Here is a 19877-nt window from a genome sequence, read left to right on the forward strand (position 1 = left end):
TTCGCGTAAAATTAGAATTTCTGTATTTTACATGAGAGAGCATATTGTGTTGGTGTATACACTACAAAACAGAGTAGAAAAGGGCATTGTATATTTTTTCTGACAGATTATGTTCAGAACAATTTTGCTTTTCACATTCGGGTGCCTAGATAATATTTCCATTTCTTTCGATTCACGTAAATTTAGAATTTCGGTATTTTACATGACAGAGCATACTGAGTTGTTTTATATACTACAAAACGGAATAGAAAACAACATTGTATATTTTTTCTGTCAGACTATATTCAGAGCAATTTTGCTTTAAACATTGGGGTGCCTAGGTAATATTTAGATTTTTTTCGATTCGCTTAAATATAGAATTTCTGTATTTTAAATGAGAGAGCATATGGAGTTGGTGTATATACTCCACAACAGAGTACAATAAGGCACTGTGTATTTTATCTAATATACTATATTCAGAGACATTTTCTGTTAACTTTGTGGTGCCTAGATATTATTTAGATTTTTTTTTGATTCGCGTACAATTAGAATTTCGGTATATTAAATGAGAGAGCATACAGAGTTGGTTTATATACTCCAAAACAGCGTAGAATAAGTCATTGTATATTTTCTCTGACAGATTATATTCAGAGCAATTTTAGTTTTAATATTGGGGTGCCTAGAAAATATTTAGATTTTTTTTTGGTTCACGTAAATTTAGAATTTCAGTATTAAACCTGAGAGAGCATACTGACTTTTTGTATATACTTTAAAAAAGAGTAGAATAAGGCATTGTATATTTTTTCTAACAGACTATATTCAGAGCCATTTTCTTTTAACTTTGAATCGCCTAGATATTATTTAGATTTTTTTCGATTCACGTAAAATTGTAATTTCGTTATTTTACATGTCAGAGCGTATTGAGTTGGTGTATATACACCAAAAAAGAATAAAATAGGGCATTGTAGTTTTTTTCTGAAAGATTACATTCAGAGAAATTTTGCTTTTAGCTTTGGGGTGCCTAGATAATATTTAGATTTTTTTTGATTCACGTAAAGTTAGAATTTCGGTATTTGACATGAGAGAGCATACTGAGTTGGTGTATATACTCCAAAACAGAGTACAATAGGGCATTACATATTTTCTCTGACAGAATATATTGAGAGCAACTTTGCTCTTACCGTTGGGGTGCATACATAATATTTAGATTTTTTTGGATTCACGTAAAATTAGAATTTTGGTATTTTATATGAGAGAGCATACTGAGGTGGTGCATATACTCCAAAACAGAGTAGAATAGGGCATTGTATATTTTTTCTGACAGGTTATATTCAGAGCGATTTTTTTCTTAATATTGTGGTGCCTAGATAATATTTAGATAATTTCATTTCGGGTAGAATTAGAATTTCTGTATTTTACATGAGAGAGCATATAAAGTTGGTGTATATACTTTAAAACAGAGTACAATAGGGCGTTGTCTATTTGTTCTGACAGATTATATTCAGAGCAATTTTGGTTTTAACATTGGGGTGCCTAGATAATATTTAAATTTTTTTCGATTCGCTTAAATATCAAATTACTGTATTTTACGTGAGAGTGCATATTAAGTTGGTGTATATACTTTAAAACAGAGTAGAATAGGGCATTGTATATTTTATCTGACAGATTATATTCAGAGAAATTTTTTTTTTAACATTGGGGTGCCTAGATAATATTTAGATTATTTTTGATTCACGTAAAGTTAGAATTTCTGTATTTTACATGAGAGAGCACACTGAGTTGGTGTATGTACTTCAAAAAAGAGTAGAATAAGGCGATGTATTTTCTTTTCTAACAGACTATATTCAGAGTCATTTTCTTTTATCTTTGGGGCGTCTAGATTTTATTTAGATTTTTTTCGATTTGTGTAAAATTTTAATTTCTGTATTTTACGTGAGTGAGCATATTGAGTTGGTGTATATACTACAAAACAAAGTAGAAAAGGGCATAGTATATTTTTTCTGACAGATTTTATTCAGAGCAATTTTGTTTTTAACATTGTGGTGCCTAGATAATATTAAGATTTTTGCGATTGGGGTAGAATTAGAATTTCTATATTTTACATGAGAGAGCATATGGAGTTGGTGTACATAATTTAAAACAGAGTAGAATAGGGCATTGTATATTTTTTTGACATATTACTTTCAGAGAAATTTTGTTTTTAACATTGGGGTGCCTAAATAATATTTAGATTTTTTATGATTCAGGTAAAATTAGAATTTCATTTTTTTACATGAGAGAGAATACTCTGTTGGTGTATATACCCCAAAACAAAGAAGAATTAGGCATTCTATATTTGTTCTCACAGACTATATTTAGAACCATTTTCGTTTAACTTTGGGGCGCCTAGATATTATTTAGATTTTTCTCGATTCGCGTAAAATTAGAATTTCGGTATTTTATAAGAGAGAGCATATTGAGTTGGTGTATATACTACAAAACAGAGTAGAAAGGGGCATTGTATATTTTTTCTGACAGATTATATTCAGAGCAATTTTGCTTTTAACATTGGGGTGGCTAGAATATATTTAGATTTTTTCAATTCGGGTAGAATTAGAATTTTTAGTATTTTACATGACAGAGCATATTGAGTTGGTGTATATACTACAAAACAGAGTAGAAAAGGGCATTGTATTTTTTTTTAACAGATTATATTAAGAGCAATTTTCCTTTAAATTTTGGGGTGCCTAGATAATATTTAGATTTTTTTCGATTCGCTTAAACATAGAATTTTTGTATTTTATATGAGAGAGCATACTGAGTTGGTTTACATACTCCAAAACCGAGTAGAATAGGGCATTGTATATTTTTTCTGCCAGATGATACTCAGAGAAATTTTCATTTTAACATTGGGGTGCCTAGATAATATTTAGATTATTTCGATTCGGGTGAAATTATAATTTCTCTATTTTACATGAGAGAGCATATAGAGTTGGTGTATATACTTTAAAACACCGTAGAATAGGGCATTTTATATTTTTTCTGACAGATTATATTCAGAGCAATTTTGCTTTTAACATTGGGGTGCCTAGATAATATTTAGATTTTTTCGATTCCGGTGGAAATCGAATTTCTGTATTTTACATGACAGAGCATATTGAGTTCGTGTATATACTACAATACAGAGTAGAAAAATGCATTGTATATTTCTTCTGACTGATTATATTCAGAGCAATTTTGCTTCTAACATTGGGGTGCCTAGATAATATTTAGATTTTTTTCGATTTGCTTAAATATAGAATTTCTGTATTTTACATCAGAGAGCATACTGAGTTGGTGTATATACTCCAAATCCGAGTAGAATAGGGCATTGTATAATTATTGCGACAGATCATATTCAGAGAAATTTTGTTTTAAACATTGGGGTGCCTAGATAATATTTAGATTTTTTTCGATTCATGTAAAATTAGAATTTCTGTATTTTACATGAGAGAGCATACTGAGTTGGTGTATATACTCCAAAACAGAATAGAATAAGGCATTGTATATTTTTTCTAACAGACGGTATTCAGAGCCATTTTCTTTTAACGTTGGGGCGCCTAGATATTATTTAGATTTTTTTTGACTCGTGTAAAATTAGAATTTCGGTATTTTACATGAGAGAGCATAGGGAGTTGGTGTATATACTTTAAAACAGAGTAGAATAGGGCATTGTATATATTTTCTGACAGATTGTATTCAGAGCAATTTTGTTTTTAACATTGGGGTGCCTAGATAATATTTACACTTATTCAATTTGGGAAGAATTAGAATTTCTGTATTTTACATGTGAGAGCATATTTAGTTGGTGTATATACTACAAAACAGAGAAGTAAAGGGAATTGTATATTTTACCTGACAAATTATATTAAGAGCAATTTTGCTTTTCACAGTGGGGTGTCTAGATTATATCTAGAATTTTTTCGATTCGCTTATAGAATTTCTGTATTTTACATGAGAGAGCATATGGAGTTGGTGTATATACTTTAAAACAGAGTAGAATAGGGCATTGTATATTTTTTCTGACAGATTATATTCAGAACAATTTTGTTTTAAACATTGGGGTGCCTAGATAAAATTTAGATTTCTTTTGATTCACGTAAATTTAGAATTTCTGTTAATTACATGAGAGAGCATACTGAGTTGCTGTTTATACTGTAAAAAAAAGTAGAATAAGGCATTGTATATTTTATATAACAGACTATATTCAGAGCCATTTCCTTTTAACTTTTGGCATCTAGATATTATTTAGATTTTTTTCGCTTCACGTAAAATTTGAATTTTGGTATTTTATATGAGAGAGCATATTGAGTTGGTGTATATACTACAAAACAGAGTAGAAAAGGGCATTGTATATTTTGTCTGACACATTACCTTCAGAGCAATTTTTCTTTAAACTTTGGGGTGCCTAGATAATATTTAGATTTTTTTGATTCGCGTAAATATAGAATTTCTGTATTTTACATGAGAGAGCAAATGGAGCTGGTGTATATACTCCAAAACTGAGTAGAATAGGGCATTGTATATTTTTCTGACAGATTATATTCAGAGTGATTTTGTTTTTAACTTTGGGGTGCCTAGATAATATTTAGATTTTTTCGATTCCAGTAAAATTTGAATTTCTCTATTTTACATGAGAGTGCAACCTGAGATGGTGTATATACTACGAAACAGAGTAGAATAAGGTATTGTATATTTTTTCTAACAGACTATATTCACAGCCATTTTCTTTTTTTTTTTTTTTAATTTTTTTATTGGATTATAGGTTTTGGGGTACATGAGCAGAGCATGCAAGACAGTTGCGTAGGTACACACATGGCAGTGTGCTTTGCTTTTCTTCTCCCCTTCACCCACATTTGGCATTTCTCCCCATGCTATCCCTCCCCACCTCCCCCTCCCACTGGCCCTCCCCTTTTCCCCCCAATAGACCCCAGTGTTTAGTACTCCCCTTTCTGTGTCCATGTGTTCGCATTTTTCATCACCCACCTATGAGTGAGAATATGCGGTGTTTCATTTTCTGTTCTTGTGTCAGTTTGCTGAGGATGATGTTCTCCAGATTCATCCATGTCCCTACAAACGACACGAACTCATCATTTCTGATTGCTGCATAATATTCCATGGTGTATATGTGCCACATTTTTCCAATCCAGTCTATTATCAATGGGCATTTGGGTTGATTCCAGGTCTTTGCTATTGTAAACAGTGCTGCAATGAACATTCGTGTACATGTGTCCTTATAGTAGAACGGTTTATAGTCGTTTGGATATATACCCAGTAATGGGATTGCTGGGTCAAATGGAATTTCTATTTCTAAGGCCTTGAGGAATCGCCACACTGTCTTCCACAATGGTTGAACTAATTTACACTCCCACCAACAGTGTAAAAGTGTTCCTTTTTCTCCACATCCTCTCCAGCATCTGTTGTCTCCAGATTTTTTAATGATCGCCATTCTAACTGGCGTGAGATGGTATCTCAATGTGGTTTTGATTTGCATCTCTCTGATGACCAGTGACGATGAGCATTTTTTCATATGATTGTTGGCCTCATATATGTCTTCTTTCGTAAAGTATCTGTTCATATCCTTTGCCCACTTTTGAATGGGCTTGTTTGTTTTTTTCCTGTAAATCTGCTTGAGTTGTTTGTAAATTCTGGATATCAGCCCTTTGTCAGATGGGTGGACTGCGAAAATTTTTTCCCATTCTGTTGGTTGCCGATCCACTCTAGTGACTGTTTCTTTTGCCGTGCAGAAGCTGTGGAGTTTGATTAGGTCCCATTTGTCTATTTCGGCTTTTGTTGCCAATGCTCTTGGTGTTTTGTTCATGAAGTCCTTGCCTACTCCTATGTCCTGGATAGTTTTGCCTAGATTTCCTTCTAGGGTTTTTATGGTGCCAGGTCTTATGTTTAAGTCTTTAATCCATCTGGAGTTAATTTTAGTGTAAGGTGTCAGGAAGGGGTCCAGTTTCTGCTTTCTGCACATGGCTAGCCAGTTTTCCCAACACCATTTGTTAAACATGGAATCCTTGCCCCATTGCTTGTTTTTGTCAGGTTTATCAAAGATTGTATAGTTGTATGTATGTTGTGTTGCCTCCGGTGCCTCTGTTTTGTTCCATTGGTCTATATCTCTGTTTTGGTACCAGTACCATGCTGTTTAGATTACTGTAGCCTTGTAGTATAGTTTGAAATCCGGTAGTGTGATATCCCCCGCTGTGTTCTTTTTGCTTAGAATTGACTTGGCTATGCGGGCTCTCTTTTGGTTCCATATGAAGTTCATGGTGGTTTTTTCCAGTTCTGTGAAGAAAGTCAATGGTAGCTTGATGGGGATAGCGTTGATTCTGTAAATTACTTTGGGCAGTATAGCCATTTTCACGATATTAATTCTTCCTAACCATGAACATGGAATGTTTCTCCATCTGTTTGTGTCCTCTCTGATTTCGTTGAGCAGTGGTTTGTAGTTCTCCTTGAAGAGGTCCCTTACGTTCCTTGTGAGTTGTATTCCAAGGTATTTTATTCTTTTTGTAGCAATTGCGAATGGCAGTTCGCTCTTGATTTGGCTTTCTTTAAGTCTGTTATTGGTGTAGACGAATGCTTGTGATTTTTGCACATTGATTTTATATCCTGAGACTTTGCTGAAGTTGTTTATCAGTTTCAGGAGTTTTTGGGCTGAGGCGATGGGGTCTTCTAGGTATACTATCATGTCGTCTGCAAATAGAGACAATTTGGCTTCCACCTTTCCTATTTGAATACCCTTTATTTCTTTTTCTTGCCTGATTGCTCTGGCTAGAACTTCCAGTACTATATTGAATAGGAGTGGTGAGAGAGGGCATCCTTGTCTAGTACCAGATTTCAAAGGGAATGCTTCCAGTTTTTGCCCATTCAGTATGATATTGGCTGTTGGTTTGTCATAAATAGCTTTTATTACTTTGAGATACGTTCCATCGATACCGAGTTTATTGAGGGTTTTTAGCATAAAGGGCTGTTGAATTTTGTCAAATGCCTTCTCTGCGTCGATTGAGATAATCATGTGGTTTTTGTTTTTGGTTCTGTTTATGTGGTGAATTACATTGATAGACTTGCGTATGTTGAACCAGCCTTGAATCCCTGGGATGAATCCTACTTGATCATGATGAATAAGTTTTTTGATTTGCTGTTGCAATCGGCTTGCCAATATTTTATTGAAGAGTTTTGCATCTATGTTCATCATGGATATTGGCCTGAAGTTTTCTTTTCTCGTTGGGTCTCTGCCGGGTTTTGGTATCAGGATGATGTTGGTCTCATAAAATGATTTGGGAAGGATTCCCTCTTTTTGGATTGTTTGAAATAGTTTTAGAAGGAATGGTACCAGCTCCTTTTTGTGTGTCTGGTAGAATTCGGCTGTGAACCCATCTGGACCTGGGGTTTTTTTGTGAGGTAGGCTCTTAATTGCTGCCTCAACTTCAGACCTTGTTATTGGTCTATTCATAGTTTCAGCTTCCACCTGGTTTAGGCTTGGGAGGACACAGGAGTCCAGGAATTTATCCATTTCTTCCAGGTTTACTAGTTTATGTGCATAGAGTTGTTTGTAATATTCTCTGATGATGGTTTGAATTTCTGTGGAATCTGTGGTGATTTCCCCTTTATCATTTTTTATTGCATCTATTTGGTTGTTCTCTCTTTTCTTTTTAATCAATCTGGCTAGTGGTGTGTCTATTTTGTTGATCTTTTCAAAAAACCAGCTCTTGGATTTATTTATTTTTTGAAGGGTTTTTCGTGTCTCAATCTCCTTCAGCTCAGCTCTGATCTTAGTAATTTCTTGTCTTCTGCTGGGTTTTGAGTTTTTTTGATCTTGCTCCTTTAGCTCTTTCAATTTTGATGATAGGGTGTCAATATTGGATCTCTCCATTCTCCTCATATGGGCACTTATTGCTATATACTTTCCTCTAGAGACTGCTTTAAATGTGTCCCAGAGGTTCTGGCACGTTGTGTCTTCATTCTCGTTGGTTTCGAAGAACTTCTTTATTTCTGCCTTCATTTCGTTGTTTACCCAGTCAACATTCAAGAGCCAGTTGTTCAGTTTCCATGAAGCTGTGCGGTTCTGGGTCGGTTTCTGAATTCTGAGTTCTAACTTGATTGCACTATGGTCTGAGAGGCTGTTTGTTATGATTTCAGTTGTTTTGCATTTGTTGAGCAGTGCTTTACTTCCAATTATGTGGTCAATTTTAGAGTAGGTGTGATGTGGTGCTGAGAAGAATGTATATTCTGTGGATTTGGGGTGGAGAGTTCTGTAAATGTCCACCAGGTTTGCTTGCTCCAGGTCTGAGTTCAAGCCCTGGGTATCCTTGTTGATTTTCTGTCTGGTTGATCTGTCTAGTATTGACAGTGGAGTGTTAAAGTCTCCCACTATTATTGTGTGGGAGTCTAAGTCCTTCTGTAAGTCATTAAGAACTTGCCTTATGTATCTGGGTGCTCCTGCGTTGGGTCCATATATGTTTAGGATCGTTAGCTCTTCTTGTTGTATCGATCCTTTTACCATTATGTAATGGCCTTCTTTGTCTCTTTTGATCTTTGTTGCTTTAAAGTCTATTTTATCAGAGATGAGAATTGCAACTCCTGCTTTTTTTTCCTTTCCATTAGCTTGGTAAATCTTCCTCCATCCCTTTATTTTGAGCCTTTGTGTATCCTTGCATGTGAGATGGGTTTCCTGGATACAGCACACTGATGGGTTTTGGATTTTTATCCAATTTGCCAGTCTGTGTCTTTTGATTGGTGCATTTAGTTCATTTACATTTAGGGTTAATATTGTTATGTGTGAATTTGATACTGCCATTTTGATTCTAAGTGGCTGTTTTGGCTGTTAGTTGTTGTAGATTCTTCATTATGTTGAAGCTCTTTAGCATTCAGTGTGATTTTGGAATGGCTGGTACTGATTGATCCTTTTTATGTGTAGTGCCTCTTTTAGGAGCTCTTGTAAAGCAGGCCTGGTGGTGACAAAATCTCTGAGTACTTGCTTGTTCGCAAAGGATTTTATTCTTCCTTCACTTCTGAAGCTCAGTTTGGCTGGATATGAAATTCTGGGTTGAAAGTTCTTTTCTTTAAGAATGTTGAATATTGGCCCCCACTCTCTTCTGGCTTGTAGTGTTTCTGCCGAGAGATCTGCTGTGAGTCTGATGGGCTTCCCTTTGTGGGTGACCCGACCTTTCTCTCTGGCTGCCCTTAGTATTCTCTCCTTTATTTCAACCCTGTTGAATCTGATGATTATGTGCCTTGGGGTTGCTCTTCTTGTGGAATATCTTTGTGGTGTTCTCTGTATTTCCTGCAATTGAGTGTTGGCTTGTCTTGCTAGGTGGGGGAAATTTTCCTGGATGATGTCCTGAAGAGTATTTTCCAGCTGGGATTCATTCTCTTCGTCCCCTTCTGGTACACCTATCAAACGTAGGTTAGGTCTTTTCACATAGTCCCACATTTCTTGGAGACTGTTCATTCCTTTTTGCGCTTTTTTCTCTGATCTTGGTTTCTCGTTTTATTTCATTGAGTTGGTCTTCGACTTCAGATATTCTTTCTTCTGCTTGGTCAGTTCGGCTATTGAAACTTGCATTTGCTTTGCGAAGTTCTCGTATTGTGTTTTTCAGCTCCTTTAATTCATTCATATTCCTCTCTAAGGTATCCATTCTTGTTATAATTTCCTCGAATTTTTTTTCAAATCTTTTTTCAAGGTTCTTAGTTTCTTTGCATTGATTTAATACATGATCTTTTAGCTCACAAAAGTTTCTCATTATCCATCTTCTGAAGTCTAATTCTGTCATTTCGTCACAGTCATTCTCCGTCCAGCTTTGTTCCCTTGCTGGTGAGGAGTTTTGGTCCTTTCTAGGAGGTGATGTGTTCTGGTTTCGGGTGTTTTCCTCCTTTTTGCGCTGGTTTTTTCCCATCTTTGCGGATTTGTCCGCTGGTCGTCTGCGTAGTTGCTGACTTTTCGTTTGGGTCTCTGAGTGGACACCCAGAATGTTGATGATGAAGTATTTCTGTTGCTTGGTTTTCCTTCTACCAGTCTAGCCCCTTCGCTGTACGACTGTTGAGGTCCGCTCCAGACCCTGCTTGTCTGGGGTGCACCTCTAGTAGCCGTGGCACAGCGAGGGATGCTACCAGTTTCTTTTTCTGCTCTCTTTGTCCCAGGATGATGCCTGCCTAATGACAGTCTTTTGGATATAGAGGGGTCAGGGAGCTGCTTGAGGAGACAGTTTGTACTTTATAGGGGTTTAATTGCTGAGCTGTGCACTCTGTTGTTCATTCAGGGCTGTTAGGCTTCTATGTTTGATTCTGCTGCAACACAGCTCATTAAACAACCCTTTTTTTTTCCTCAAATGCTCTGTGTTGAGGGGTTTGGGCTTTATTTTTGGATGTCCGATCAGGTGTCCTGCCCAGCTCGAAGGCAGACTAGCCACTGTTTGGCTGCCGAGGCTCCTCCCTGCTGTTGTGTGATTCGCGCTTTTCCTGCCGGCTCTGCTGTGGTCTCCGCCATGCCCTGCAGCGGAGTCTCTTCGTTGTAGCGTGTTGCCTCAGCAATGGCAGGCTGCGTCAGCAGTGGGCGTGTATCTCAGGAAGGACGGGTTGCCTCGGCAACATCTGGCTGCCTCAGCAGTGGGCGTGTATATCAGTTGGGGCAGGTTGCCTCCATAGTGGTGGACGCCCCTCCCCCACAGAGCGTCTCGGACCGTCTGCCCGGGATAGTTTGAAATCGCGGTTTTGTTCGTCCCACTGGGTATCCCAAACGATCTGTCCCTGCAATCCCCTGGGCTGGGCTACTGTGCAAGTCTCCTTCAGTCTCAAGTCCAGCCCTCTCAAGTCTCAGGTTGCCGGTTCAACAAGGCACCCGGACAAGCGCGCCCTGTGGGGATTGCTGGGTAGGGCCGGCCGCCGCCACCACGGCTGCCGGCTTCGCCAGGCAGACCTACTGCCTGGCGTCCCGTGTCTTTTTATACTTGGGAGTTTCCCCGTTCTGTGGGCAACAAAGATCAGTCTGGAAATGCAGCACTGACTCACCGTTTGTGAATTCAACGCGGGCTCCAATCCTGGGTTGTTCTCACAGCGCCATCTTGAGTCCCCTCAGCCATTTTCTTTTAACTTTGGGGCGCCTAGATATTTTTTAGATTTTTTTCGATTCGCGCAAAATTAGAATTTCTGTATTTTACATGAGAGAGCATATTGAGTTGGTGTATATACTACAAAACCGAGTAGAAATGGGCATTGCATATTTTTTCTGACAAATTATATTCAGAGCAATTTCGCTTTTAAAATTGATTTGCCTAGATAATATTTAGATTTTTTTGATTCGCTTAAATATAGAATTTCCGTATTTTACATGAGAGAGCATATGGAGTTGGTGTATATACTTTAAAACAGAGTAGAATAGGGCACTGTATATTTTTTCTGAGAGAATATTTTCAGAACAATTTTGTTTTAAACATTGGGTTGCCTAGATAATATTTAGATTTCTTTTGATTGACGTAAACTTAGAATTTCTGTAAATTACATGAGAGAGCATACTGAGTTGGTGTATATACTCCAGAAAAGGGTAGAATAAGGCATTGTACATTTTATCTAACAGAGTAAATTCAGAGCCATTTTTTTTTAACTTTGCGGCATCTAGATATTATTTAGATTTTTTTAGATTCACGTAAAAGTAGAATTTCGGTATTTTACATGAGAGAGCATATTGAGTTGGTGTATATACTCCAAAACAGAGTAGAAAAGGGCATTCTATATTTTTTCTGACACATTACCTTCAGAGCAATTTTTCTTTTAACTTTGGGCTGCCTACATAATATTTAGATTTTTTTCGATTCGCTTAAATATAGAATTTCTGTATTTTACATGAGACAGCATATGGAGTTGGTGTATATACTCCAAAACAGAGTAGAATAGGACATTGTATATTTTTTCTGACGGATTATATTCAGAACAATTTTTTATTTAACACTGGGTTGCCTAGATATTATTTTGATATTTTTGATTCGCCTAAAATTAGAATTTCGGTATTTTACATGAGTGAGCATATTGAGTGGGTGTTTAGACTCCAAAACAGAGTAGAAAAGAACATTGCATATTTTCTCTTACAGATTATATTCAGAGCAATTTTGCTTTTAACATTAAGGTGCCTAGATAATATTTAGGTTTTTTCGATTCAGGTAGAATTAGAATTTCTGTATTTTACATGACAAAGCATATTTAGTTGCTGTATATACTACAAAACTGAGTAGAAAAGGGCATTGTATATTTTTTTGACAGATTATAATCAGTGCAATTTTGCTTTTAACATTGGGCTGCCTAGATAATATTTAGATTTTTTTCGATTCACTTAAATATAGAATTTCTGTATTTTACATGAGAGAGCATATGGACTTGGTGTATATGGTTTAAAAGAGATTAGAATAGGGCATTGTATATTTTTACTGACAGATTATATTCAGAGCAATTTTGTTTTCAACATTGGGGTGCATAGATAATATTTTGATTTTTTTTATTCACACAATATTAGAATTTCTGTATTTTACATAAGAGAGCATCCTGAGTTGGTGTATATACTCCAAAACAGAATAGAATATAACATTGTATATTTTTTCTAACAAACTATATACAGAGCCATTTTGTTTTAACGTTGGGGCGCCTAGATATTATTTAGATCTTTTTCGATTCGCTTAAATTAGAATTTCTGTATTTTACAAGAGAGAGCATATGGAGTTGGTGTATATACTACAAAACAGAGTAGAAAAGGGCATTGTATCTTTTTTCTGACAGATTATATTCGGAGCCATTTTGCTTTTAACATTGGGGTGCCTAGATAATATTTAGATTTTATTAGATATGCTTAAATGTAGAATTTCTGTATTTTACATAAAAGAGCATATTGAGATGTTGTATATACTTTAAAACAGATTAGAATAGGGCATTGTATATTTTCTCGGACAGATTACATTAAGCGCAACTTTGTTTTTAACATTAGTGTGCATAGATAATATTTAGATTTTTTTCGATTCAAGTAAAATTAGAATTTCGGTTTACATGAGAGAGCATACTGAGTTGGTATATATACTCCAAAACCGAGTAGAATAGGTCATTATATATTTTTTAGACAGATTATATTCAGAGCAATTTTGTTTTTAACATTGGGGTGGTCGATAATATTTAGATTTTTTCGATTTTGGTAAAATTAGAATTACTGTATTGTACATGAGAGAGCAAATTGAGTTGGTGTATATACTGCAAAAAAGAATAGAAAAGGGCATTGTATATTTATTCTGACAGATTATATTCAAAGCAATTTTTCTTTTAACATTCGGGTGCCTAGATAATATTTAGATTTATTTCGATTCACGTAAAATTAGAATTTCGGTATTTTACATAAGAGAGCATATTGATTTGGTGTATACACCCCAAAACAGAGTAGAAAAGAGCATTGTACATTTTTTCTTACAAATTATATTCAGAGCAGTTTTGCTTTTAACATTGGGGTGTCTAGATAATATTTAAATTATTTTCGATTCGATTAAATATAGAATTACTTTATTTTACATGAGATAGAAGGTATAGTTGGTGTATATACTCAAAAACAGAGTAGAATAGGGCATTGTATATTTTTTCTGACAGATTATATTCAGAGAAATTTTTTTTTAACATTGGCGTGCCTAGGTAATATTTAGATTTTTTCGATTCACGTTAAATTAGAATTTCGGTATTTTACATGAGAGAGCATACTGAGTTGGTGTACATAGCTCCAAAACAGAGTAGAATAAGGCATTGTATATTTTTTCCAACAGAGTATATTCATAGACATTTTCTATTAACTTTGGGGCGCCTAGATATTATTTAGATTTTTTTTCGATTTGTGTAAAATTAGAAATTCGGTATTTTACATGAGAGAGCATATTGAGTTGGTGTATATACTCCAATACCGAGTACAATAGGGCATTGCATATTTTTTCTGATAGAATATATTGAGAGCAATTTTGCTTTTACCGTTGGGGTGCATACATAATATTTAGATTTTCTTCGATTGACGTAACATTAGAATTTCGGTATTTTACATGAGACAGCATACTGAGGTGGTGTATATACTCCAAAACAGAGTAGAATAGAGCATTGTATATTTTTTCTGACAGAATATATTTAGAGCGATTTTTTTTTTAACATTGGGGTGCCTAGATAATATTTAGATTATTTCGTTTCGGTTAGAATTAGAATTTCTGTATTTTACATGAGAGAGCATATGGAGTTCGTGTATATACTTTAAAACAGAGTAGAATAGGGCATTGTATATTTTTTCTGAGAGATTATATTCAGAGCAATTTTGCTTTTAACATTGGGGTGCCTAGATAATATTTAGATTATTTCGATTCGGGTAAAATTAGAATTTCTGTATTTTACATAAGAGAGCATGTTGAATTGGTGTATATACTACAATACAGAGTAGAAAAGTTCATTGTATATTTCTTCTGACATTATATTCAGAGCAATTTTGCTTTTAACATTGGGGTGCCTAGATAATATTTAGATTTTTTTTTGACTCAGTTAAATATAGAATTTCTGTATTTTACATGAGAGAGCATACTGAGTTGGTGTATATACTCCAAAACAGAGTAGAATAGGGCATTGTATAATTCTTCTGACAGATTATATTCAGAGCAATTTTGTTTTTAACATTGGGGTGCCTAGAGGATATTTAGATTTCTTCGATTCGGGTGAAATTAGTATTTCTGTATTTTACATGAGAGAGCATCCTGAGTTGATGTATATACTCCAAAACAATGTAGAATAAGGCATTGTATATTTTTTCTTACACACTATATTCAGATATTATTCAGATTTTTTTTGATTCTCCTAAATTAGAATTTCGGTATTTTACATGAGAGAGCATATTGAATTGGTGTATATATTCCAAAACAGAATAGAATACGGCATTGTATATTTTTTCTGACAGATTATATGCAGAGAAATTTAGTTTTTAACATTGGGGTGCCTAGATAATATTTAGATTTTTTTGATTCCCGTAAATTTGCAATTTCTGTATTTTACATGAGAGAGCATACTGAGTTGGTGTATATACTCCAAAACCGAGTAGAATAAGGCATTGTATATTTTTCTAACAGACTATATTCAGAGCCATTTTCTTTTAACTTTGAGGCTCCTAGATATTATTTAGATTTTTTTTTGATTCACATAAAATTAGTATTTCGGTATTTTACATGAGAGAGCATATTTAGTTGGTGTATATACTCAAAAACAGAGTAGAAAGGGGCATTGTATATTTATCCTGATAGATTTTATTCAGAGCAATTTTGCTTTTAACATTGGGGTGCCTAGATATTATTTAGATTTTTTTCGATTCACGTAAATTTAGAATTTCGATATTTTACATGAGAGAGCATACTGAGTTGGTGTGTATACTCCAAAAGAGAGTAGAATAAGGCATTGTATATTTTATTAAACAAACAATAATCAGAGCCATTTTCTTTTATCTTTGGTGCGTGTAGATATTATGTAGATTTTTTTCGATTCGCCTAAGATTAGAATTTCAGTATTTTACATGAGGGAGCATGTTGAGTTGGTGTATATACTCCAAAAGGGAGTAGAAAAGGGCATTGTGTATTTTTTCTGAGAGACTATATTCAGAGCAATTTTGCTTTTAACATTGGTTGCCTAGATAATATTTAGATTTTTTTCGATTTGCTTAAATATAGAATTTCTGCATTTTACCTGAGAGAGCATATGGAATTGGTGTATATACTCCAAAACAGAGTAGAATAGGGCATTGTGTATTTTTTCTGACAGATTATATTCAGAGAAATTTTCTTTTTTACATTTGGGTACCTAGATAATATTTAGATATTTTTGATTCGTGTAAAATTCGAGTATCTGTATTTAACATGAGAGAGCATACTGAGTTGGTGTATATACTCCAAAACCGAGTAGAATAGGGCATTGTATATTTTATCAGAAAGATTATTTTCAGAGCAATTTTGTTTTTAACATTAGGGTTCATAGATAATATTTAGATCTTTTCGATTCGGGTAAAATTAGATTTTCTGTATTTTACCTGAGAGAGCATACTGTGTTTGTGTATATACTCCAAAACAGAGTAGAATAAGGCATTGTATATTTTTTCGAACAGACTATATTCAGATCAATTTTCTTTTAACTTTGGGGCGCCTAGATATTATTTAGATTTTTTTCGATTCGTGTAAAATTAGAATTTCGGTATTTTACATGAGAGAGCATATTGAGTTGGTGTATATACTACAAAACAGAGTAGAAAAAAGCATTCTATGTTTTTTCTGGCAGATTATATTCAGAGCAATTATGCTTTCAACATTGGGGTACCTAGATTATATTTAGATTTTTTTCGGTTCAAGTAAAATTAGAATTTCTGTTTACATGAGAGAACATACTGAATTGGTGTATATACTCCAAAACCGAGTACAATAGGTCATTATATATTTTATTGACAGATTATATTCAGAGCAATTTTGTTTTTAACATTGGTGTGCCTCGATAATATTTAGATTTTTTCGATTTTGGTAAAATTATAATTACTGTATTTTACATCAGAGAGCATATTGAGTTGGTGTATATACTACAAAAAGAGTAGAAAAGAGCATTGTATATTTATTCTGACAGATTATATTCAGAGCAATTTTTCTTTTAACATTTGGGTGCCTAGATAATGTTTAGCTTTTTTTCGAATCACGTAAAAATATAATTTTGGTATTTTACATGAGAGAGCATATGGAGTTGGTGTATATACACCAAAACAGAGTACAATAGGGCATTGCATATTTTTACTGACAGATTATATTCAGAGAAATTTTGTTTTTAACATTGGAGTGCCTACATAATATTTAGATTTATTTTGATTCGCATAAATATAGAATTTCTGTATTTTACATGACAGAGCATATTGAGTTTGTTTATATACTCCAAAATAGAGTAGAATACGGCATTGTATATTTTTTTTAACAGATTATATTCAGGGCAATTTTGTTTTTAACGTTGGGTTGCCTAGATAATATTTAGATTTTTTAGATTCGTTTAAAATTAGAATTTCTTTATTTTACATGAGAGAGCACACTGAGTTGGTGTATATACTCCAAAACACAGTATAATAAGGCATTGTATATTTTTTAAAACAGACTGCATTCAGAGCCATTTTCTTTTAACTTTGGGGTGCCTCGATATTATTTAGATTTTTTTTCGATTTGCATAAAATTAGAATTTGGTGTTTTACATGAGAGAGCATATTGAGTTGGTGTATGTACTACAAAACAGAGTAGAAAAGGGCATCTTATATTTTTTCTGACAGATTGAATTCAGAGCAAATTTGCTTTTAACATTGGGGTGCCTAGATAATATTTAGATATTATTCGATTCGCTTAAATATAGGATTTCGGTATTTTACATGAGAGAGCATATGGAGTTGGTGTATATAGTCCAACACAGAGTAGAAAATGGCATTTTGTATTTTCTCTGACAGATTATATTCAGAGCAATTTTGATTTTAACATTGAGGTGCCTAGATAATATTTAGATTTTTTTCGATTCGCTTAAATTTAGAATTTCTGTATTTTACATGACAGAACAGATGGAGTTGGTGTATATACTCCAAAACGGAGTACAATAGGGTATTGTATATTTTTTCTGACAGATTATATTCAGAGCAATTTTGTTTTTTACAAGGGGTGCCTAGATAATATTTTGATTTTTTTCAATACGCTTAAATATAGGATTTCTGTATTTTACATCAGAAAGCATATTAAGTTGGTGTATATACTCCAAAACAGAGTATAATGGGGCATTGTATATATTTTCTGACCGATTATATTCTGATCAATGTTGCTTTTAACATTGGGTTTCCTAGATTATATTTAGATTTTTTCGATTCGGGTAGAATTAGAATTTCAGTATTTTACATAAGAGAGCATATTGAGTTGGTGTATATAGTTCAAAACAGAGTAGAAAAAAGCATTGTATATTTTTTCTGACAGACTATATTCAGAGCAATGTGGCTTTTAACATTGTGGTCCCTAGATAATATTTAGATTTTTTTCAATTCGCTTAAATATGGAGTTTCTGTATTTTACATGAGAGAGCATATGGAGTTGGTGTATATACTCCAGAACAGAGTAGAATAGGGCATTGTATATTTTTTATGACAGATTATATTCAGAGCAATTTTGTTCTTAACATTACGGTGCCTAGATAATATTTAGATTATTTTTCGATTCGCTTAAATAGAGAATCTCTGTATTTTACATGGGAGATCAAATTGAGTTGGTGTATATACTACAAAACAGAGTAGAAAAGGGCATTGTATATTTTTTATGACAGATTATATTCATAGAAATTTTGCTTTTAACATTGGGGTGCCTAGGTAATAATTAGATTTTATTCGATTTGCGTTAATTGAGAATTTCCATATTTTACAAGGGAGAGCATATTGAGTTGGTCTATATACTCCAAAACACAGTAGAAAAAAGCATTGTATATTTGTTCTGACAGATTATATTCAGAGCAATTCTGCTTTTCACATTGGGGATCCCAGATAATATTTAAATTTATTTCGATTCGCGTAAATTTAGAATTTCGGTATTTTACATGAGAGAGCATATTGAGTTGGTGTATATACTCCAAAATAGAGTAGAATAGAATATTGGAAATTTTTTGTGACAGATTATATTCAGAACAATTTTGTTTTTAACATTGGGGTGCTTAGATAATATTTAGGTTTTATTCGATTATCGTAAATTTAGAATTTCCGCATTTTACATGAGGAGCATATTGAGTTGGTATATATATATATACTCCAAAACAGAGTAGAAAAGGGCATTATATATTTTTTCTGACAGATTATCTTTAGAGCCATTTTCTTTTAACATTGCGGTGCCTATATAATATTTAGATTTCTTTCGATTCGGGTATAATTTGAATTTCGGTATTTTACATGAGAGAGCATATTGAGTTGGTGTATATACTGCAAAACAGAGTAGAAATGGGCATTGTATATTTTTTCTGACATATTACATTCTGAGCAATTTTGCTTTCAACATTGGGGTGCCTAGATAATATTTAGATTTTTTCTATTCGCGTAAATTTATAAGTTCGGTATTTCACATGAGACAGCATATTGAGTTGGTGTATATACTCCAAAACAGAATATAAAAGGGCATTGTATATTGTTTCTAACAGATTATATTCAGCGAAACTTTGCTTTCACCATTGAAGTGGCTAGATAATATTTAGATTTTTATCGATTTGCGTAAATTTACAATTTTGGTATTTTACATGAGGGAGCATATTGAGTTGGTGTATATACTCCAAAACAGAGTAGAAAAGGGCATTGTATATTTTTTTTGACAGATTATATTCTGAGAAATTTTGCTTTTTTCCTTGGTGTACCTAGATAATATTTAGATTTTTTTCGATTTGCGTAAATTTAGAATTTCGGTATTTTACATGAGAGAGCCTATTGAGTTGGTGTATATACTCCAAAACAGAGTAGAAAAGGGCATTGTAGATTTTTTCTGACAGATTATATTTAGAACAATTTTGCTTTTATCAATGGGGTGGCTAGATTATATTTACATTTTTTTCGATTTACGTATATTTAGATTTTCGGTATTTTACATGAGAGAGCATATTGAGTTGGTGTATATACTCCAAAACAGAGTAGAAGAAGGCATTGTATACTTTTTCTGACAGATTTTATTCAGAGGAATTTTGATTTTAACATTGGGGTGCCTAGATAATATTTAGATTTTTTTTGATTCTCGTAATATTAGAATTTCGTTATTTTACATGAGACAGCATATTGAGTTGGTGTATATACTCAAAAACAGAGTAGAAAAGGGCATTGTGTA

The sequence above is a fragment of the Callithrix jacchus genome, chromosome 19, assembly GCF_049354715.1.
Source record: "Callithrix jacchus isolate 240 chromosome 19, calJac240_pri, whole genome shotgun sequence".
In the NCBI taxonomy this organism is placed as follows: domain Eukaryota; kingdom Metazoa; phylum Chordata; class Mammalia; order Primates; family Cebidae; genus Callithrix; species Callithrix jacchus.